We start from the raw sequence: 8,131 nt of genomic DNA, 5'->3' as shown, positions 1-8,131 counted from the left end.
AACGCTTTCCTGTGCTCCAAAAAGTCCTTATTATTTACAGGCCCCGACCCCTTCCATTTCCCATGCCATCATCACATTTTTATTCCCATGCATTAACATTCTTTGACATTTTGTATTTGGAAGAAGAAATTAACTTTAATTGACATTTACCAGTGGAAATGTAGCTTAGCTTTTACAAGCAACTTGCACCCTTTAATGAGTAGGTTTTATCTTTTATAACTAAACCATGCACCATAAAGCAATGAACAAACGTGCCTGCACTGGGTGATAGGTGTTTGAACTATGAAAATTATACATGGGCTAAAATACTATAAAAATCTTTGACTTTGCACATAAATCACACGCACACATATACACATGCAAATCATAATACTTACTGAGGCCTGTTACAGACTGCCAAAATAAAGCTGCTTCAGGTCTCTTTGGAGGTATGGTATTTAAATGATGTGTAGGTCCTAAGAGTCCAGAGGTCGAGCCAAAGCCACACTCCATTCCTAAGCACTGGAGTGCAGCTTTGATGCAGCTTCCGGATTCTTAGGGTGCATGCATCATTTAAACAGCATACCTCCAAAGAGACCCGAAGCAGCTTTATTTTGGCAGTCTGTAACAGGCCTGAGTCTTCTTTATTTATTTATTTATTTATTTAAAACATTTTTACTTTAACTCTTCTCCAACTCAAGATGGTTTATAGGCAAGCAGGATTGTACCATGTGGTGAAGAACTTGTTGGGATTGGGTTCATAGGAAACACTTGTTACCTGCTATGGCAAATTTGTTAAGTGCTTTGAGAAGTTTGCACATATTAACTCAGAACAGGATGCCATATCTGTAGTGAAGTCAAGTGAAGTGTCCATAGCACCACCTAGTCAGACTTTTTGAAAGGATCTTCCATTGTTGCAGCCTGATGGCATGGACAGGATGCTTGTTTTGATACATCCCACCTTTTTGAACCCAGAAGCAGGAATTAACATTCTATTTCTAAAGAGATGGCAACTTGAGAACAAGTTACACGAGCATGTGGTGGCTGGACAGCTTCAGGCATTCTTGGCAGAAACTAATTATCTTGGCTCCTTTCAGGCCAGGGTTCAGCCTTAGTGCCTGACTGATGATCTGCTCCAGAAGAGAGTTAAAAAAAAGTGTTGTCCTGCTGATTTCCCTTGGATCTCTCAGCAGCTTTTGACACCATTGACTTTGGTAACCTGCTGGTTCAGCTTTGTAGGGTGAGTGTAGCAAACATGATGAAATAGTGGTTCCAATCCATCCTGTAGGTCTGAATACAGAGAGTGGCATTGCTGTTCACTTATGGTTATTAAACTCGGTTCCATTATATCCACCATGGAGATCTAAGAAGAGGAAGACCACATTACAGGTGTACAGAATCAGGGCCTGAACAGACCAGCACAAAAAGTCAGTTTCCAGCTGGCCTGGTGGCATGGTGTTCAGGCGACACATGCCCCCAAGACACCCGGAAACAGGCTTCATGCCGCTTGGCCGTTTACATGGGAACCAGCTTCTAGGCACTGTGGCAGCGTGGCGTTTATACACCGCATGCCGCTGAAGTGCCTTAAAGTCAGCTTCCTACTGCAGCAGGGCAGAAAAGCCAGCTTTTTTCCAGCACAAAAAGGAGCGACTGTTTGCCGCTCCTTTTTTGCTGGCAAAAAAGTGGATTGAGGTTGCAGTGTACAGTTACCACAGCCCTGAATTTGCAAGAATTTAGCAGGACTGCTGATAACAAGGACACTATGAACCTTTTCACAAGAAGGAATGTGTGACCATCCTGAAAGAAGAAGAAAGTGGGGGCAATTTGAAAATGCATGAAATGATGTGGTAGGTTGTTGCGCCAAAGCTGCGCTCCAGTAGTCAGGACTGGAGCATGGCTTTGGAGTGGCTTCCAGCCTCTTAGGACACATGCATCATTTAAACAGCATACCTCCAAAGTGACCTGAAGCAGCTTTATTTTGGCCTTTCTGTTCAGTCACTAAGTTAATAACTATTTATTTATTTACCACCTAGGGGGAAAACAGACCGGAAAAATGTGGCATCTTCCCAGAGGCTTGTGGACATGGCATACACACAACACATGTCCCGAGATGTCAGGAACATGTCATGAAGCCACCCTGCTGCCCAGATGGCATCAGGTTCTTTTGGCACTCCAGCAGCATGGCATTTAGATGTCATACACCACTGGAGCTCCAAAAAATTGCCATGGCAGCAGTAAAAGTACCTTTTTACTGGTGCAAAAAGAAGCTGCTTTCTGCCACTTATTTTTGCACCAAGAATACACTAAGTTGGGGACATGGTGTGGGGTTGCTGTGGCGCCATGGCAGCAGCCCTAATCCAGCATTTCTGGGCTGTCTGTTTTGGCCCCTAGATACCCTAAAAGCACCAGATCCAACTGGTAGGATCAGTCCTAGTAAGTTCTTGGATGGGAGCTCACCAATGAATACCAGGTAAAATCAGATGCTAAATGAAGTCCATAAACAGGACAAGAAAGTCTCTTAGTCCTGTGAGCATTTACTCAGAATAAAGTTCCATGGAATTAAACAAAGTTTATGCTCAAATATTATTTTTAATATTGAAATTGTCTAGTTTTAGTTATTTTGCTGTCTGGCTTTCATTTTTATCATTGTAAACTATCCAGCTATATATAAAATTACAGTAATAAGTTTAATAAATAAAAATAACAGGGTGATGGCACCTTTCTAGCCAGCAATCCTGAAAAGAAAACACACTTGCTGTAAATTGCCTTTCTGGACTTTTCTTCCAGGAATTTACAGGATTTGGATTACAATATAATTGTCTCAACATGCTTTATTGACCTACTTTACAGCTTTCCTTAGGAGAGGCTAGAAGCATGGTGATCTCTTTTGTATTTTTTAACAATCATTCATCTTGGCAAGCTCACAACAAGAAAGAAATGCACGAAAGTCACACCGTGAACATATTCTTAAAATCGTTTGATTTATTTCTCCAGGAGAAGAACACTGAAATGCTGATTACCATAATAAGACAAAACTGGTAGGAAAGCTTTTATTTCTCTGCTTTGTAAAGTCTGGAATATGCCAGTAGTTTCAAGCTCAAAATCCTTGATTAGTAGAGTTCCATTCAGTGCTATATAGTGATTGCATTTTACAAAAGATATTGTTTAAAAAGAATGGCCAGAAAACACTAAGGTAACCTAGATTTGTGACTTGTTCGCATGCACAATCACTACATATTCCATATTTTAGGGGATATATAGAAACAGTGAAAGTCCCCCAGTTCCCACTTACTAGGAAGTAGCCACTTCTAGCGATGGGAGTCTGTTTCCCTGTTGATCAAGAAGCAGCTGACTGTTATTCCCATCCCCCTTGCATGAGCAGTCCTTGGTGTAAAGGGTAATTTTACTGCTGCCCAGTAAGTGGGGACTGGGAAGGGGAGATTGGGGTGGGAACCAACCTAATGTGTCTATGGACTCGTAACTGCCCTACTGAATTCCTGTCGATTTCTATTTTCCAATGGAATACATATCAAAACTCTGGTTTCTTAATTGGATTAGGGAGGAATAAGAGTTTCATTCCAGAGCCCTGAGCTTGGAGAAATTTCTCAGAATATCCTCATCCCTCAGTTGGAGTATGGGCCTTGGCAGGTGTCAGCATTGCTGACCTCTGACACAATAGATCTGATACCTCTTACCTGTGCCAAGCTAAGTGTGGGCCTAGGACCACATATGATCACCAACCAGGTCTGTGGAATTGGAGTGGAAAGCAATTTGAGGGGGAACCAGAGTTGAAGTCAGAATCGGAGTCAGTAGAAATGTATCAACTCTGACTGGCTTCAAAATAAAAACTTATAATATTAAATGCCTAGTTTATTGCATATTTATTTTCATAAGAATTTGGAAAATATATTTATGCTTTATCAATCTAAGTACCTTGTTAATTCATGTGGTAATGATGAAATGCCTTCTACCATTTTACAGCAATAAATTTGTTATTGCTAATTGATATACATTTGCTATTTATGAAGGCGTCACAGTCAAAGGCTTGGTGTATCGATTCCACAGCCCCACCTCCAAAGCCATTTTGGAAATCATCAACCCTTTTAGATTCTTAGACTGCCAATTTTCTAGCCAAAAAAGAGTAAATTATTTCTCCTGGAGCTCCAAGTACAGTAATTAACCTTTCAAATAGGTTGCAGGGATTATTATTTATTTCAGTTAATAAGGATGAAAAAAAATACCCATTTTGAAAAACAGAAGTAGAATTCCAGTCACATCCCCTTTTTATTTTATTTTTTTAACATTTGTGCATTCGTCAGAAAGCCCCAGGGAGAGAAAACTGGTGCCCAAATCTACTCAAAATTAGCCATATTTGCTCACCCTACCTAGACCAGTGATCACAAAAAATTATATGTAATGAGTGGCAGGGAAGTGTATGCCACAATGACATCATAACATGGGTAAGCAATCTTACATGTTATATAGGGAAAGGGAAGGATTGAAACACAAGGGCACTATTTTTGGTAGTAACCTTGCATCATGCATAATACGTAACACAATTCTCAAACCATGACTACAGCCGAAATGTTTGTGGCCCACAGTTGCTCAACCTGAACTCTTTCCATTTGATCAGATAGGCCAAATTTAATCAGCTTGCACTGTCTTTTTGTGGAAATGTATGTGTATGGAACTTTATTTTTTAAAGATACTAATCCCACGGCAACAAGAATGGAAAATGTACATTTCTGTTAATAACAGAGATGCAGTGATTACATTTTCATCATTATGCCTAAGTGTTTAACCTCATACATATTCAGCTTCTTTCCTTATAAATAAAAATCCCATGTAGATTGGCTTGAAGCACTCTACATAATGAATGAATTTTTCAAAAAGTCAAAAACCATTCTGTTAATTAGGTGAATGTTATAATGAAAGATAAGAAGGCTCTAGTGTGGGATTTTCTTCTTTGTCTTCTTATAATTGAGCTTACTAACCTTTGTGTATGCGTGTATGGTGTGTATCAAATTGTAGCACTTTTCAATTATTTTTAGAAGGTCACTTTCAGTCTGCATGTAGTAAATATGCCGTTATTTCTGTTTTCAGTACATTCCTAGAACAAAATGAATCATTATGTCCCAATAACATGATACAAATAAAAGCAACAAAACTGCTGCTGAAAGGGTGCTTGGTGTGAGGAGGAGGTCTGAAAAAGAGCCTTCAGTACTCTCATATTTAAAAGTAAAACAGAAAAAAATATTACAATTCACCTACCTCCCCACCAAATCTCTTGAACTTCTGTCTAGTGTGCACACAATCTCATTTTTCACAAACTGAATCTTCTGGACACTCTTCAAAAGCAGCCTATAATAACAGTATCCTGCAATTATCTTGGTCATTAAGGTAAACACATTTGTACAGGATTTCAGCTAACTTCCAGGTAATTGAAAGTGTTAATGCTTAAATTTAGGTACAACATGATATGGGACTTTCTGAGGATCACAACCATTGGAAACTCCTTACAAGAAGTGGATACTCCTGTTCAAGAAAAAAGTGTGGAAATGACTAGATCCTTTATTTTGTTTTATTTTGTTTTTTTAAGGACAGCACCTCAAGGCGAAAGAAGACTGATGGAGAAGTAGAGAAAGGTGTTTCCTTATTCTTAGGTTTCCTAGAGAAGTGTAGCTGAGGCTGGATAAAAGAGTGAGATTTTCAGATTTTCTCCATGGATACCAGAAAGCTAAAATGCCAAATTCAGTGTGAACAGGATGGGAACTATGTGCTGATTAGTCATGTCAATGTTTTTATGTTTCTTTCAAACATGGCTGAATGTGACCTAAAGACTATGCTGTAACTTTGTAACTTCTATGCCAGAAGTAAGGTTGATCTCATATATATGTGATTACTTTAAACATGATGCAGCTAGCCTTTTAGAATCAAACCTTTTCTAGCATAAACCTCTTGTTTTTGTATGTATTTATTTCGAATTCATCCTTGGCTGCATCCTGTCTGCTTGATGTGCTAATGAGAGTGCTCATCTCCTGTAAAAGGAAGATGAAGGACTTTGAGAGAAGACAGAATTGGAGGGGGGGGGGGGGGGTGATGCTTATAGACAGCTAGTCTTGAGGAGGTCCTGCATTGGAAGGCATATGTCTGATGTATAGCTATGTGTCTGTAGCTACACTTCCTGGTCTGCACCAAAAAATCCACCTTTAAAGCTATAACCCCCCCCTCCAAAGTGGTCGTTTCCATGTTGCTAGAGAGCAAGGAATAATCAGAGGTGTGGCCAGCTACTCACAGGGACCTCTTTGCAGCACATCCAAGGGGTTGTAGGGAGATTCTGGTTGTTGCATGTTTACCAAATAATTCTGACCTCTGCAAAGACCAAAAAAGTGGGTTAAGATAGTATAAGGAGGACCTGCACTATTGTAACTCACTAACTGAATGGCAGCCCTTGATGTCAATTTTTGGAATTAATCAAAGGTGGAGGCCCTTTTTTGCCCACAAGGGTAGAGGGCAAAGAACAGAAGCTCTACAAAGCCCCAGGTCAAACGCATGGAATAGCAGCACTATAAGATTGTAGTGCAGTAGCTTAAATTGCTACTTAAGTATGTAGGAATGTGGGAAGACCAAAACTCTCTTAGTAAGATTTGATCTTGCCACATTCCTACATACCTAAATAGTATCCTAAATTAGATTAATGTAGTCTAATAGTGCAATCTGTTTATTGGCACAGATCCCCATCAGAGTGACCCAGGATGTTTATGTTGCTAATCAGTTTGAAAACCATACTGAAAGAAAAGTGGGTTAATTCAGAAACAACAGAAGTTGAAAAACCACTATGTGCTCAAAACTGCAGATCTGATCATGGCTGGTTTTATTTCTCTTTGTAAACTAATGGCTGTGGTTGAAGAGTAAGTCTTTCCCTAAGGGAAGCAGTTGCCCAACTTGTCGATATCACCCTTCCACTATATAATGGCCTCACTGCTGAGAATGCAAAATATCAACCTGTTTATCAATTTGTGGTGTAAAGCAGTTGTGTCATTTTTATGAGTCCAATGTGAAAAAACTTGTAGGCAAGGTTGTTATCATTTTCTTCAAAGAGAAAGCAGAACCTCAGAAAGTAGAGAGTTGTAAGACTAAATTTGTTGTTGTTGTTGTTCTGTGTCTTCAAGTCCTTTCTGACTTGTGGTGACACTAAGGCAAACCTATCATGAGATTAGGAGAAAAACTAAGAGTGTGTGACTCATCCAAGGTCTGCCAGTGGATTTCCATGGCTGAGCAGGGAATTGAACCCTAGTCTCCAGAGTGGTCTCCAATGCTCAAAACTAAATTAGCACATACAAAAGACTCTATGAAAGTTCAGGTCACTTTTTCTGTGATTCTAGTCCTTGGGGAATCATTGACCTATTGTCTCAAAGGAAACATTGTTTATGATAGGTCATTGAAAGTCACAACTTTAAATATCTGTAAAAAGTTATTGATACTGCTCGTATGCTCTTTGTAAAAGACTGTATCTTCTAAATTACCTCTAAATTAATTTTTTTCCATGAACAACAACTGATATATCTGTAATGTTATTTTTAAAACTGAATTATATTGTTGCAGCCTGAGGATCTCCAGCTTGAGGAAAGTCAGAATCTGGGCTGCAAAAGCACCATCCATCCTCACTCTCTTTGAACACTGATAAGGGAGTGGCATTACCCTATGTGCCACTATCCTTCCCTTTTGGGAGGAAGAGTAGTTTGCTAAGCCAAATGCTCCCAGTTTGTCTGCAGGCTGAGCCCAGCCCTAAAACCCACTGCAAAGAGCCCAACCTTGAGCCAAACCCACAGTAAAGGGGAAACCATACGGATAGCATATAATACTTAGTTTGCTGAAAAACAAGGAAACATAAGTTTCCTATGCCTTGCAGAAAGAAATCTTCCAGGCATGACGTTTATGACAATAGGAGGCACAAAGGCTGCGTCTACACTGTAGAAATAATCTGGTTTGGCCCCGCTTTAACTGCCATGGCTCCATGCGGTGGAATTCTTGGAATGATAGTTTGCAGAGCTCTGATTCTACAATTAACTACCATTCCCAGAATTCCATTATATGGAGTCATGGCAGTTAAAGTGGGGTCAAACTGGATTATTTTTGCAGTGTGGATGCA

At 39.7% G+C, this 8,131-nt stretch overlaps 1 long non-coding RNA gene across 2 annotated transcripts in view; it reads left to right on the top strand.

Annotated features, from left to right (window-relative positions):
• The window catches only part of LOC121930737, a 101,824-nt gene that overhangs the window by 953 nt on the left and 92,740 nt on the right, over positions 1-8,131 (top strand). For both annotated transcript variants that reach the window (XR_006104007.1, XR_006104008.1), the window contains exon 2: positions 2,974-3,017. This is a non-coding gene — a long non-coding RNA (uncharacterized LOC121930737). The remainder of the gene's footprint in view (positions 1-2,973; positions 3,018-8,131) is intronic.

This window comes from Sceloporus undulatus, chromosome 5 (assembly GCF_019175285.1).
Source record: "Sceloporus undulatus isolate JIND9_A2432 ecotype Alabama chromosome 5, SceUnd_v1.1, whole genome shotgun sequence".
Lineage (NCBI taxonomy): Eukaryota > Metazoa > Chordata > Lepidosauria > Squamata > Phrynosomatidae > Sceloporus > Sceloporus undulatus.
Note: the sequence above shows the minus strand (reverse complement) of the source record. Positions and strands in the feature narration are given on the sequence as shown.